Source organism: Pygocentrus nattereri, chromosome 20 (genome assembly GCF_015220715.1).
Source record: "Pygocentrus nattereri isolate fPygNat1 chromosome 20, fPygNat1.pri, whole genome shotgun sequence".
Classification (NCBI taxonomy): Eukaryota; Metazoa; Chordata; class Actinopteri; order Characiformes; family Serrasalmidae; genus Pygocentrus; species Pygocentrus nattereri.
Window position 1 is genome coordinate 7,028,150 of NC_051230.1, and position 14,283 is coordinate 7,042,432.

Genomic DNA, 14,283 nt, shown 5'->3' on the forward strand with positions numbered 1-14,283 from the left:
TAGTAGTATATTGATCATTTTCCTGTCATTCATGGCATATTTGGATTTTCAGATGCAAATAACTTGTCGGAACACAACCTCGTATCTCCATTTTTGTCGATTTTCAGTTTTTAACATAATTTGAAAATGCATATTGGTTTTGACATCATGTGTAAATTTTATGAAGGTTGGACCAAAAGAAATGGCCACAAATGACTTGGAAAAACGTCTGGTTCCATTGACTTACATTGAAAGTAATGTAAGTTTTTCCCTTCTCCTGTAAAGTTACCATTTTGGAGATACAAGGTTTTGTTCCAACATCAGTGATATACAAAATTCCCTGATAAACAAGGTCAACTGAGGGACATAATGCAGCGATGGCCACCATTCGTGACTATTAAAAATGCTAATGCTAACACGAAAGTGAATAGCCACTGATCACCATTATATAAATGATGTCATAACTGTTGGCTAATAGCATCCATTCATTATTCAGCCACATTAGCAGGGCTGAAGGAAGAGCACCGGTTAGTATTATGCAAATGCTAGTTGATGATTAAAGCTAGCTTTAGCATGTGGCTAATAATGTAGCACTTGGTTTGTAAGTACCTAGCATGTGGCTAGTGTATATTCCATAATGAATGGAAGAGACTACTAAGAGAGGTCTTAGACCTCCTACTTTATCCTGAAGAATCCCTGAAAATCTCAAGATTTTTATCCCATGAAAAGCTGAGCTTTTGTCTTTAATATTTTTAACTAACCGGAGCTGCAGCATTAGTGACACTGTAGCAAATGGGCTCACCCACTTGGTTTTTCATAGCTTAGCAACTATAACTAGGCACAGTGGGGTGTCTTTACACTCATATTGTATTTGTTATATTGTTATATTCATGTTTTTCTTTACATTTTTATATCTGTTATATTTACATACTGTTAAGCTCTCTTTTCCTCTGTTAACGTGTGTGTTTTCTGTTGAGGGCCTCTCTCGCCCCCTCCTTCAAGAGAGGGAGCTAATGTATAGAATAGTATTCCAATCGTATGAGAGATTTAAGCTTTTCCAGATGTTTCCTTATGGGAATGTATGGATGTGTGTGCGTACATTCACCGTATAAGAGCAGAGGCAGTTTGAAAAAGTTAGAGTTCCCACATTCCACCTTCGGGACTCTCACAGGGCTTCAACGCTATCTTATTCATTTGAAATAAAGTTGTTCATGTTTAAATCCAGACAGTGTCTACAGAGCTTTCGTCTCCCCACCTACACAACTGAGAATAAACAACAACAGGCACTTCTGGCAAGCTTTTACAAGTTTAACAATGCCTCATCATTACTCTTGGAACACTTATAAATCAGATATCCAGTATTGCAAGAGTTTGCAGAGTGAAATTCTACCCATTTCCCAAGCTGAAGCCACAACAGCACTAAGTAAACTCGTCGTCATCCAGGGTAATTGGCTACGTTTGCTTAACTCATCAGCAAGTATGGCTAGCCATCGCTTTCTTTGTTAGCTGATTGGATTTAGAATCTATGCCGTCAGGCTTGAAGGCTTGTAGCAACAATAACCAAAGAGTCTACTGTTTCATTTTGTGAGTGTCACGATTGGCCCCTCCCAGTCCGGTCCATATGCGTTTGTTTTGATCCTAGTCCGGCCCCTTGTCTTGTGACTCCGCCCCAGATTTTCGCCACCTGTTTTCCGCCTGTCCCTTGTTATCCCTGTGTTTTATAAGCCCCGTGTTTGTTTTCGCTGGTCTTTGTGCTGTTTGGTCTACTGTTTGTATGTTGGTTCGGTGTTTTTGTGTTTATCATGTCTAACTATTAATCTGTTTGAACCTGGACTGTCTTGACCTTGACCCTGGATTAGCCCGCAATAAAAGTCGCTTATCTCAGCACATGCGTCCGCCTCCTCGCTCCCCGGCGTTACAGTGAGGCTTTTTTCACAAAATGAAAAAGAGAAGTTCTCCTAGCACATTTGAACATCAAACAGCATAAATTCCTTCAAATAAAGAATGGTTAAAGAATCATTTTGCTGCCATTGCATCTAGGATCAGCACTGTTGACTAGAACTACAGCACTGTGCGAAGGTTTTAGGCATCTAAGCAAATATTTAACCAGTTGACCTCAGCAGTGAGTTTACCACAATATACATTAGAATAAAGTCGTATTCATAATTCAAATAAACATAAAAACAATAAAAAGTAACAAGAATTTCTTGGGTCCATATTTTTCCTGGACACCTTCACAGCCGCCACAGAGACTCGTTAATATCATCAATTACATCATGAGCTCAATTTACTGAGCACTGATTGGTCAAACCAGGAGCTGCTTTATAACTACATAATACTGGGCTTCCTCGAGGAGAGACTTGGAGATGGGTAAACACAAACTACACAAATAAATAGATTTTGAAAATGTGTCTTGGGTGCCTAAGACTTTCACACAGTACTGTATGTTGAGTGCGTTGGCTGTAGTGGGTTATTGGTTAGGCCTTCAGGAGCTGGACAAAAGGCCTTACACAATGGATCAACTAACAACTTAATTAGGAAATGACACTGGAATCAGCCAATCAATCAGTGGGATTAATTTAGAGCAGAAAAAACATCACTCTAGGCCTTCTGGATGTCCTAGATATGCCACTGACTGCGAATATGAGCGGTAGTCTAACCACACTTGTGTCAGTCATTAGGAATGGAGAACAGTGGTGGCAGATCTATACCAGATATAATATGTGTTAACCCTCTCAGGTTGGCGACGCTGCGTGGGGCATCAAAGGATGTTGCACATAAAAGAATAAATATCTCAGGAACGCTGAATGCCAGGGATGTAGTTAAATTTTTTCCTGGAAGTGTATTGTTGTGCTGGTTTTAATGAGGATTCTGCTGTAAGCATTGTGAAAGGGTTCTTTAGAATGTGTGGTATATGGTATATTCTATATAGAACCTTTTTGAAAGCTGTTCTGAATAGCACCCAAAATGCTATTTTATTGTTACAATATCAACCTTGTAACAATAGAAGAACTCTTTTTGGTGCAATATGAACCATATTTTAAAAAGATTCTATATAGAACCATCTACCGCACCTTCTCCGTCATTCTGAAGAACTTTTTCATGATGCCAAGAACCCTTTATTCATGCAGTAGGTTCTTTGAGTGTTCATGGTTCTTTATAGAACAATTTCCTTACTAAAGAACCCGTCCCACTTTATATTGCGTCTCTAATAACGGTGTAGTTACACATCAATAGCCTATTTAACAACACTGTGACTACTGATGATTTCATCAGTGCTACAGATGGATTACAGCACTACAGCCTGTGTAATTCCACATGTATGTTTTGCCTCTTGTAATTACACAAGCGTATCTTTTTGATACATGGGATCAGAAGTTTTTTTACATATTACATTTGGCTTACATAATTACTGTGGAATAACTGAGTTGTAACAAGGTAACTAATCACATCCCATTAATTGCCATCCTATAATTAACACTCTGTAATTGCACTGTACCTATATAACAACTGAAGTTGTTACACATGTGTAATTACATAGATGTACTACTGTAATCCATCTGTAACAGTGACTAAAACACTAGTAGTTCCACTGTTGTTGCATGAGTGGTTCACATATAACTCCACACTTATTAGGGACAGTTAATATAAAGTGGGACCGAAGAACCCTTAAAGGACCGTCTTTTTTAAGAATGTACCTCCTGGGCAAAATGAAAGTTTCTCTGTAGCGTGCAGCATTCCCCAAATATGTTTTTCTTTTATCTATGATCTCTTTTGATGTTGCATGCAACATTGTCAAGCTGACAGGGTTCACGTCTGTTCCACCAGAACAGCCTTAGCTTCGCACTAACATGCTATTAGAAACCCCATAGGGGTGCTATCAGAAATTGGCATTAGTTTAGTTTTTTATGTACCATTATGTAAATGATATCATGATTATTGGCCAGTACCATCCAACCATTATTAGCCACGTCAGCGGGGCTGAAGGAAGAGCACTGGTTAGCATTATTCAAATGCTAATGGATGACTACAGCTAGCTTGTAGCATGTGGCTAATAATGAACCGAAAAATATGAATGACGTGCACCAGCATTAGCTTAGCACTGACTTTCTGTGTGGAGTTTGCATGTTCTAGGTACACCTTGCTAGTAAACGTTCCTCAGAGATTTCCTCCCACAGCCCAAAGACATGCAGTCAGGCTAATCGAGATATATACACTCATTTTATTAGGTACACCTGTTCAGTTAACACAAATAGCTAATCAGCCAATCACATGGACGCAACTCAATGCATTTAGGCATGTAGAGGTGGTCAAGACGACTTGCTGAAGTGCAGACCGAGCATCAGAACGGAGAAGAAAGGGGATTTAAGGGACTTTGAACGTGACGTGGTTGTTGGTGCCAGACGGGCTGGTCTGAGTATTTCAGAAACTGCTGATCTGCTGGGATTTTAACACCCAACCATCTCTAGGGTTTACAGAGAACGGTCCGAAAAAGAGGAAATATCCAGTGAGCGGTCAGTTGTGTGGACAAAAATGCCTTGTTGATGTGAGAGGTCAGAGGAGAATGGGCAGACTGGTCAACTCAAATAACCAACCAAAATCTCTGAGGAACGTTTACTAGCAAGGTGTACCTAATAAAGTGGCCATATATATATATATATATATATATATATATATATATATATATATATATATATATATATATATATTACTTGTGATATACTTCAAACTATATTTTTATAAACTAAAAAGTGGGCCAATTTAGTCCCAACAAGTACTGAAATAGTACACTTACAAGTATAGTACTAGAACACTGACATTAGCATACTTACTACATAAAGTATACTTGGGAAATATACTTGACCTTAAGTTTACTTGATATAATCCACTTTAAGTATACTTTTCTCTAAGAGTTTCTATCTGTGTTGATGGCAGAGGCTGGTCCTCCATCTCTCCCCATCACTCAGCGTGATGCTAAGCAATGCAGCGGTCTGTCAAATGTGTTGAGCTCCAAAGACGTTGCTTTAGAAGCAGTTCAAATAGATGTGGAGTTCAGGTTCAGGATTTTGTGGCTAATCTCCTACATGAATCTATTACAACATGTGTGGTTGTGGCTGCTCATTAGCATAACACACCCACACACACCAGAGAGAGGGGGGGGGGGGGGGTATTGGTGAGCACCATTACCAAGGCTTATAAGCCTTTGGGGCTCGTTCCTTTGGGTCTTTTCTGTCTGAGGTTTCTGCAAGGCTCTTTTTCTGGACTCGTTACCAAATTTACACTCCTCTCCCAAATGTCTGCTTTCTATCTACCGTCTAAACTAGCTAATGAGTGCGCTGTCTCACACACTGCTGAGCCACACACACACACACACACACACACACACGCACACTCTCTCACTCACACTAATTGACAGGCCAGAGGAGGCAAGTGGAATTTCCATATTGTGAAAGAGAGAGAGAGACAGCGTCAGAGAGAGAAAGAGTGGGCATGCGCATCCAAAGCTGCTAGCTGGCTGCTTGCATTCCTTGCAAAAGGCATACAGAGGAACTGAGGCGGCCTTCGTTAAAGCGCTCTGGCTCGGGGATAGCCCTATTGTACCCAATAAATCAAAAGCCTCTCCTATTAAATCTGATGTGGTAGTGTTGTGAATCATCCTCTTACAGCGTTGCACAAGATCCTCCAAAAATATGCTAAAGTCCCAGCGTTCTGTTCATTATCTCTCATGCTGCTCCGACCTGTGATATTGCTGCAGGATCAGCCGCTGCCGAAGCCGGAGCGGGCTGCCAGAGGGGTACATATATTAGGGTACCTTTATAATGAAATTGCTCTCATTTCAAATCCTCATGTCTGCTTTTCCCTTCTCTCCTCCATTATCTGCAGATTTTTGTATTTCCTGTGAAATGCAGCTGTAAATCTACTGGATGTTCTGTTAACCAAGCACCCTCTTCGATAATGTGTTAGCACATAAAGGTTTTCTTGTCTGATTTTTGTAAGGCATTTATCTCACTGATACCCATCAGGCGTCTACAGTTAGGGAGGAACAACAGCCTTGTCTGCAGATTCCAACCACATATTCAGGTCAGTTCACTGGGCCTGTGGCACAGCTTTGGTTTGGTGAAACTATGAAATAAAATCAAATATGGAATGAAACTATATATAAACTATGTATAAACTATGAAACTATGATCGCTTCCAAATGCATTGTTTCGTAGCAACTGTCATAAGATTGGACGTGCTTTTCAAAACTTTGGCAAAAATCTTTCATAATCCCACAAGTAATTTTTCTTGGGCCGCTCCAGGGTGCAGTAGCAAGCACTGTCACATTACAGCAGGAGGGGCCTGGGTTTGATTCCCCGGTCAGGCAACCAGGGTCCTTTCATTGTGGAGTTTGCATCTTCTTGTGTCTCTGTTGGTTTCTTCCCACAGTCCGAAGACGTGCAGTCAGGACAATTGGACATGCTGAATTCCCTCTAGGTGTATCAGAATCCTTTACTGAGCCCAGAGGGAAATTGCAGTTGTTACAGTTGCAAAGAAAAGAATAAACACTTTCATAATTTAAAACAAAGATAAAGAGAAATTTGCAATATGTACATGAGATTTAATTTCTTATGAATATAGTAAAGTGGTGCTGACTGTGATAATAAATATGAAACATCTAGTATAAAGCAGTTCAAATTATTTAAATTATTGTCCCTCTCAGTTATTGCACACACAGTTATTATTATTACACATATGAACTGTTTGGTATTGAATATGTTTGCCCTGCACTGGACTGTCGACCTGCCCAGTGACCGCTGGGTTTCTAGTTTGTTTAACCCTTTGATGCACAACGTGGATCAAAAGTGACCTGGTCTTTGCAATAAGTCAGTTTCATTGTTCAAGATTCCATGTATTCCATATTTAACTTTAACTTTCTCCACATGTCCTTACTTTAATATTTTTTCTTTCTTTTGTTGTATTAAATAAAAATTATTTTGTATTGTATCACTGTCCTTCCAATGCATAACATGGGGCAAAAATAATCCATAGTCATTTCCTATGTTATTTCATGCATGAGTGTTTCTTTGCTATATCATTTAAATAAATGTATTTCAACATTAAATGAATTCACTATCTCATTTTTGATTACTGCAAATCATTCTTCTTTTCGATATGTAATCTTGTTTTTGATCAATTAAATGAAGACTAAATGTTAAATGATGAAATACATTTATTTCAAAACATAGCAAAGAAACACTCCATCCAGCCATGCATGACAAAATATAGGAAATTAATACAGGTCACTTTTGACTCATGTTGAGCATTCTGTTTTAATTGCTTATGGTGATGCAAAAAAGTGGCTATTTCTGCCATTTAATTCCTCTTTTTCCCATAACACCTCTGCCTTCTTTGCTGGAGACTGGGGTTCAATTCCCCACCTGGGCAGGCACCCTACTCTATACCAATAGGAGTCCGTGGGCAAGACTCCTAACACCACCTTCACCTACCCGTGTAAAAACGATAAAATTGAAAGTCAGTCTGGACAAGAGCGTCTGGCAAATGTCATAAATGTACGTTAACATTTGCTTGGCGTGTTTGGATGCCCTCTTCATGTTTTATTCATTTTCAAATGACAATGAGTTAATACGTCCTCTACAGAGGATACAATTCGGCACATTTCAATGCACAATTACTTCTATATAGTAACGATACTAATGACACTTCCCTTACGACAGCCAGTCAATGTTTAGGGTATGAAAAAACAACTCAATTAAATGTTTTAACATGTTTTCTACTTTGATTTCTCATGGAATCACATAGTGCCTGAGTGAATCTGGTAAATCTGGCTAAGATCAGTTCATTTGGGTCAGACCATAAGACTCTATTGTCAACCTGAGAGGGTTCACGTTTGTTCCACCAGAACAGCATTAGCTTACATACTAGCTTAGCGCTCACATACTATTACAAACCCCATAGTTGTGCTATCAAAAAATAGCATTATGTTAGAGAGTAAGGGGTATTTTGTCCAAAAAGGCTTCCCAGCGTTCCTAGTGGTTTTATTAGTTTTGGCCAACTCTTATTTCGTAAACAAATGAAGGCGTTCTCTTTGCATAATGTTGTTGTTTTTGTGTTATAGCATATTCTTATGCTGAATGTTAAGCTTGGATGAATTTTACATACTTTTATTATTCTCACCATGATGGTGTTTTATGTTGATATGTTATATGAGTTTACAGTGTGAAGTAAAGGCAGTGCGTGGATCAAGTAGCCACTCCCATCTCTGCCATTTAGACTGGGATTCTTTTCCCGTGCACATTGGTCATAAACATTACAGATGTTCTGCGGCAAACTGGCTTTACCTCACCTCCCCATGGAAGACTAATCCCCTCAGTGTAGGTCTTTAGAGTGGAAAAAGTAAATAAATAACACACACTAGAAAATGTGGGCATGTTATTCATTGTGGATTGTATAGGTTTAACCTTGCTGTAATTGTGGCTGTGCGTTGGGGTATTGTCACAATGACTGCTTCCCTCCGCTTGATTTATGTTTCTCCTCCTTGCCTACAGATAATGAATGCACTAATTCATATTCTCTTTCAAATGAACTCATTAATAAAGGATTAGAATGGCAAATCATCACAAACAAAATAAATAAATGAAGAAACGGCGGGACTGGCCTCTCTGTTTCATGTATATTTCGGTTCTCCATCCGGAACGGTCTAGGAAGATAGCATAAGGAATATGAAAGAAACACAAACAGCTACGTATCATTTGAGTTGGATCAGATCAGTAAACTGGCTTATTCCTGATTCTTGAAGCTGCTACATCCTAGGACATATTTAGTGATGTCATTTGAGCTTGTTCTGATATTTTTCTTCCAGACTGCCGGTTCTTGTTTGGTGGGTGGTCTACATGGAACGCAAGGATGTTGGTTTGAACGTGCCTCAGGGTCGGTCGGCACTATTGGCGCGACTCTGTAAAAGCCTGGACCAGCGAGTAGTGGCCACTCAGAGTGTTTTAGGGCATTTTCACACATGAAAGTCTGGACCAAGGTCTGAACCAATCATGTTTTCATTGTATACATTTGATCTGGTCAGTTTTGGTTTCACACTTTAATTTAACGAGTGCTCTAAAGAACTTTGTTTGACATACTTACATCCTGTCATCATCAGCTGGACTGTGTCTAATCATACTTGACAGTTATTGGTTAGTAGAGGAGCAGGCATCGCATGTCTGGGTGTTGTCAGTTCTGTGGGTAGCCTTTTTCACCCTCTCAAAAAATAAGGTATATGTTTCAGCATTTTTTTTTTCTTTTTCTTTTTTTTTTTTTTACTTTTTTGATCCCACAACTGGGGAAATTCCACCTCCGCATTTAACCCATCCGTGAAGTGAAACACCACATACACACTAGTGAACACACACACTAGGGGGCAGTGAGCACACTTGCCCGGAGCGGTGGGCAGCCCTATCCACGACGCCCGGGGAGCAGTTGGGGGTTAGGTGTCTTGCTCAAGGACACCTCAGTCATGGACTGTCAGCCCTGGGGATCAAACCGGCAACCTTCCGGTCACAGGGCCAGATCCCTAACCTCCAGCCCACGACTGCCCAAACTGCCCATTTTTATACATATTTTTCAAGTTGACATTTGACTTTTTCATCTGACCAAATTACAATAACATATTTTGTCTCCCCCCATGCTTATTTTTACTTTGCTTCTGGTTATTTTCCTTATTCTAGTGTTTATTGACAATAGCCTGCCTCAGTTTCCAGAATTGGTCTAGAAGTCTAAACCAAAAAGTTTTTCACACTGCAAATGAACTGAACCATGGTTCAGTTTGACCTTGACCAAGACTACTTCTTTTGGTCAGTCCAACTTTTGGTCCTTTGGTCTGAGACACCTGCTATTTTTGTGTGGACCAAACTGAAAAGTCTGACATTCCGAACCAAATAAGGTGAAAACTCCCCGAGTCTGGTGAAAGACACCTTGTGACTGCAGCAGTTTGGCCTTTGAAATACATGTTCTCTGTTCAAGTAATAGCCTTGTTGTTAGTTGCTGTCTTTCAGATAATCTCTTGAACTATTTACTAAATCGGTGCTGTCGGAAGAAAACCTCATATCTCCATTTTTGGTGATTTTCAGTTCTTGACATAATTTGAAAATACCTGTTGCTCTTTAAAATGTCTCAAAATTTCAAGGTTAACAAACCAAAAGAAACGGCCCAAAACGACTTGGAAATAACTCTGGTTCCATTGACTCACATTGAAAGTAAAGTGGGTTTTTTCCTTCTCCTGTAAAGTTACCATTGTGATGATTCAAGGTTTTGTTCTGACAGCAGCGATATACTGATAAGTTGGCATACTCCTCTAGATCCATCACATCAGCTTTCTATTTATATTAATATCAGCTAAAACTTACAGGAATTGTTGGGTTGGGTGCTGCTTGTTTTTTCTTGTCATTTCCTTTTCTTCTCCTTTTCCCACCCAGAGAGTCAGAGAAGATGTTTTCTTTTGTTTTGGTTGAGGGAGAATTTGTGGGTGGTTAGTCTTTTTGTTTGTTGTTTTGGCCTCAGCCCACCCTGACATTATATCTCCGGTTATTGTAGCAGAATCTGTGGTTTATATGTGTCCATGTAAACTTCAAAAAAAGTGCAACTTTTCTGGCAACTAAGAAAAAAGAGAGAAAATATAACTTTTACATATAATATAACTCTGGCTTTAATCTGACTTTAATCTGACAGTGCAGGTCTTTTGTTTTATGTTATCTCCTAGACTCTAAACTAAATAGTGGGGTTATTTTCTCCTCATGACAGTGAAGTTGTAGCACAGAAAAGCTCCTTGTAGTGATGCCATAGTGATGATGGTTCCCTAAAGAACCTTTTTTGTGAATGGATGCTTCTGTAAGAAATGGTGTTTGTAAATGACGTGAGTGTGAAGAACCTTTCTAAATTGTAAGACACCTCTGAGTAATGTGGTTCTATGCTTAAGAAACACAGCTTTCCAACCCTGGTCCTGGAGGACCCTGCCTTAAACATTGTGTTGAGTTTTTCCTGCTCTCAGCACATCCACTTCAAGTCACAAAGGGCTTGTTAAGTAGCTGCTTAGTTGGACTGAGTATGTTGGGAGGGCAGGGGGAATTCCAGGACCAGGGTTGGGAACCACTCTTTCACAGATGATCCACATTTTCCCTCCATTCCTGTGCATTCTCAATTGGATTGGAACAGAAATGTGGCCTGTCTTGGAGAATACCTGAGGACTAATTTGAGAACCACTGACTTAGAGGAACCATGATGGTTCCCCTAAGAAACTCTCAATGGATGCTTCTTTAAATAGAATCCAAACAAGTTTATTGCCACATATACAAATTAGAGTCTAAGTCTATACACATATACACAATACACACATTAGAGTCTAAGTCTATACACATATACACAATACACACATTAGAGTCTGAGTCTATACACATATACACAATATACACATTAGAGTCTAAGTCTATACACATATACACAATACACACATTAGAGTCTAAGTCTATACACATATACACAATACACACATTAGAGTCTAAGTCTATACACATATACACAATACACACATTAGAGTCTAAGTATATACACATATACACAATACACACATTAGAGTCTAAGTCTGTACACATATACACATTAGAGTCTAAGTCTATACACATATACACAATACACACATTAGAGTCTAAGTATATACACATATACACAATACACACATTAGAGTCTAAGTCTGTACACATATACACATTAGAGTCTAAGTCTATACACATATACACAATACACACATTAGAGTCTAAGTCTATACACATATACACAATACACACATTAGAGTCTAAGTATATACACATATACACAATACACACATTAGAGTCTAAGTATATACACATATACACATTAGAGTCTAAGTCTATACACATATACACAATATACACATTAGAGTCTAAGTCTATACACATATACACAATATACACATTAGAGTCTAAGTCTATACACATATACGCATTAGAGTCTAAGTCTATACACATACACACATTAGAGTCTAAGTCTATACACATATACACAATACACACATTAGAGTCTAAGTATATACACAATACACAAATTAGAATCTAAGTATATACACATATACACAATACACACATTAGAGTCTAAGTCTGTACACATATACACATTAGAGTCTAAGTCTATACACATATACACAATACACACATTGGTGTCTAAGTCTATACACATATACACATTAGAGTCTAAGTCTATACACATATACACAATACACACATTAGAGTCTAAGTCTATACACATATACACAATACACACATTAGAGTCTAAGTCTATACACATATACACAATATACACATTAGAGTCTAAGTCTATACACATACACACATTAGAGTCTAAGTCTATACACATATACAAAATACACACATTGGAGTCTAAGTCTATACACATACACAATACACACATTGGAGTCTAAGTCTATACACATATACACAATATACACACAATATTGCACCATTCCGATGTTCCTACATACAGTTTTTGTACAGTACTACAGAACTATGTTTCTAAATGAGAGTGTAAAAAATCCTTATGAGGTGCAAGGAACCTCTGCAAAATATGGTTCTACACCAAAAACGGTTCTTGGGAGTGGTGCCATGGTGTCATGGAATCATGGTGGTTCCCTCAAGAACCTCTCAATGGATGCTTACTTAAAGAAACATTTGTAAATGATCTCATTTAAAAACTGACGATGATTTGTGCAAGTGTGAAGAACCTTTGTAAAGCATAAGGAACCTCCGTATAATGTGCTTCTATACCAACAAAGGTCCAATTTTGACCAGTTTTGGGTCAATTTGACCCCAGCAATTGAAACTTTTGGAAACTATCGAAGTTCTGGTGGGAATTCTGTTCCCCCCTCCTCCATGTGGTGTGAACCATCAGTGGTTCTTGCACTATTACACATGTGGCTAAGTTAGTTTAGGGCCCTTGAGCAGAAGAAAGCTTTTTTACATTTTTAAATAGCATGTTATAATGACCTCAATATCATCCAAAAACAAAGTGGAGCCACTATTTCTCATATTTCTACAGTTAAAACAGCCTGGACTCAAACTGACCCCAAAAAACACAAATGATGCACACAAAATGTGTGCAGGACACTGAGAATTATTTACTTATTTAGACACAATAAAAACTGGGGCCAAACCAGATTTAATAGAAGAGTTAAGGACCTTTCAGTGCATGATTCTTTAAATAACCATGTTTGTCAATGAGTTGTGTGAGTGTGAAAAACTTTTCTGAAGTGTAACCTCACAAAATATTTCTATACTAATTAGGTTTCTCCTAGAACTGCATGTCAAAGCCAAAGAATATGTAGAAACCTTTATTGTAGAGATGAAGATTCAGCTCATAATAACATTGTAATTGAAATATCTTGACATTTGCACCAAAGACAACTCTGCACAAGAGAATAAAACAGGTTATATAGTGCAAATGAGGTTTTATGGAAATGGATCGCAGCGCTTTGTGCTGAACAACTAAATTATTCTCTACTTACCTTTTTGGAAATGACAGCAATTTTCCAATTCTGCTCTTCAGTCTCTCTTTATAATCACTAATTAACGTCTAACCCATTCGTACTATTGATCGTGACGTCTGCTCCACCGTTACTGAGACATTCTGCTCCACTCTGTTCGCTCTCCTGCAGTAGGTCAACTCCTGATTGACTGATTGACTGGCTGATTGACGGCTGAGCTTTGTTTGGTCTTCAGTGGACATTTCTGCAGGGATCATTTGCTGTGTGGTTCAAGCAGTACCTTGGCCAGAACTTTGTCTTGCGTCTGTTGATGGAGCCAAAGCCAAATGGCACGCTGCCGGGTGATGCGTCCACAGATTTGTTATCACTGACAAGCGCTACCATTTTATCGATAAATCCATGAAAACAATTGCTGAACAAAATGCTTCTTAACCTTTGAAAATACCATCCCAGCCATCATGTTTTAAGCTTACTTTGTTTTCTGAGAGCATTTTGGGCCTCGTGAAGACAGACAAACACAATTCATTTTTACTATGACCGTTTTTCAAACTTTTCACTTACATATATATATATATATATATATATATATATATACATACACACATGTATGTATGTAAATACATAAGGATATACTGTATATATAATTAAAATTCATCCGATTTAAAGCGGCATATTTTTACAACCGTGAGGCGTCTAGGAACCAATCATATATCACCTGAAAGGGGGGGGGGTCATAGGGTTTCTGACTGTCACTGTAAGATGGC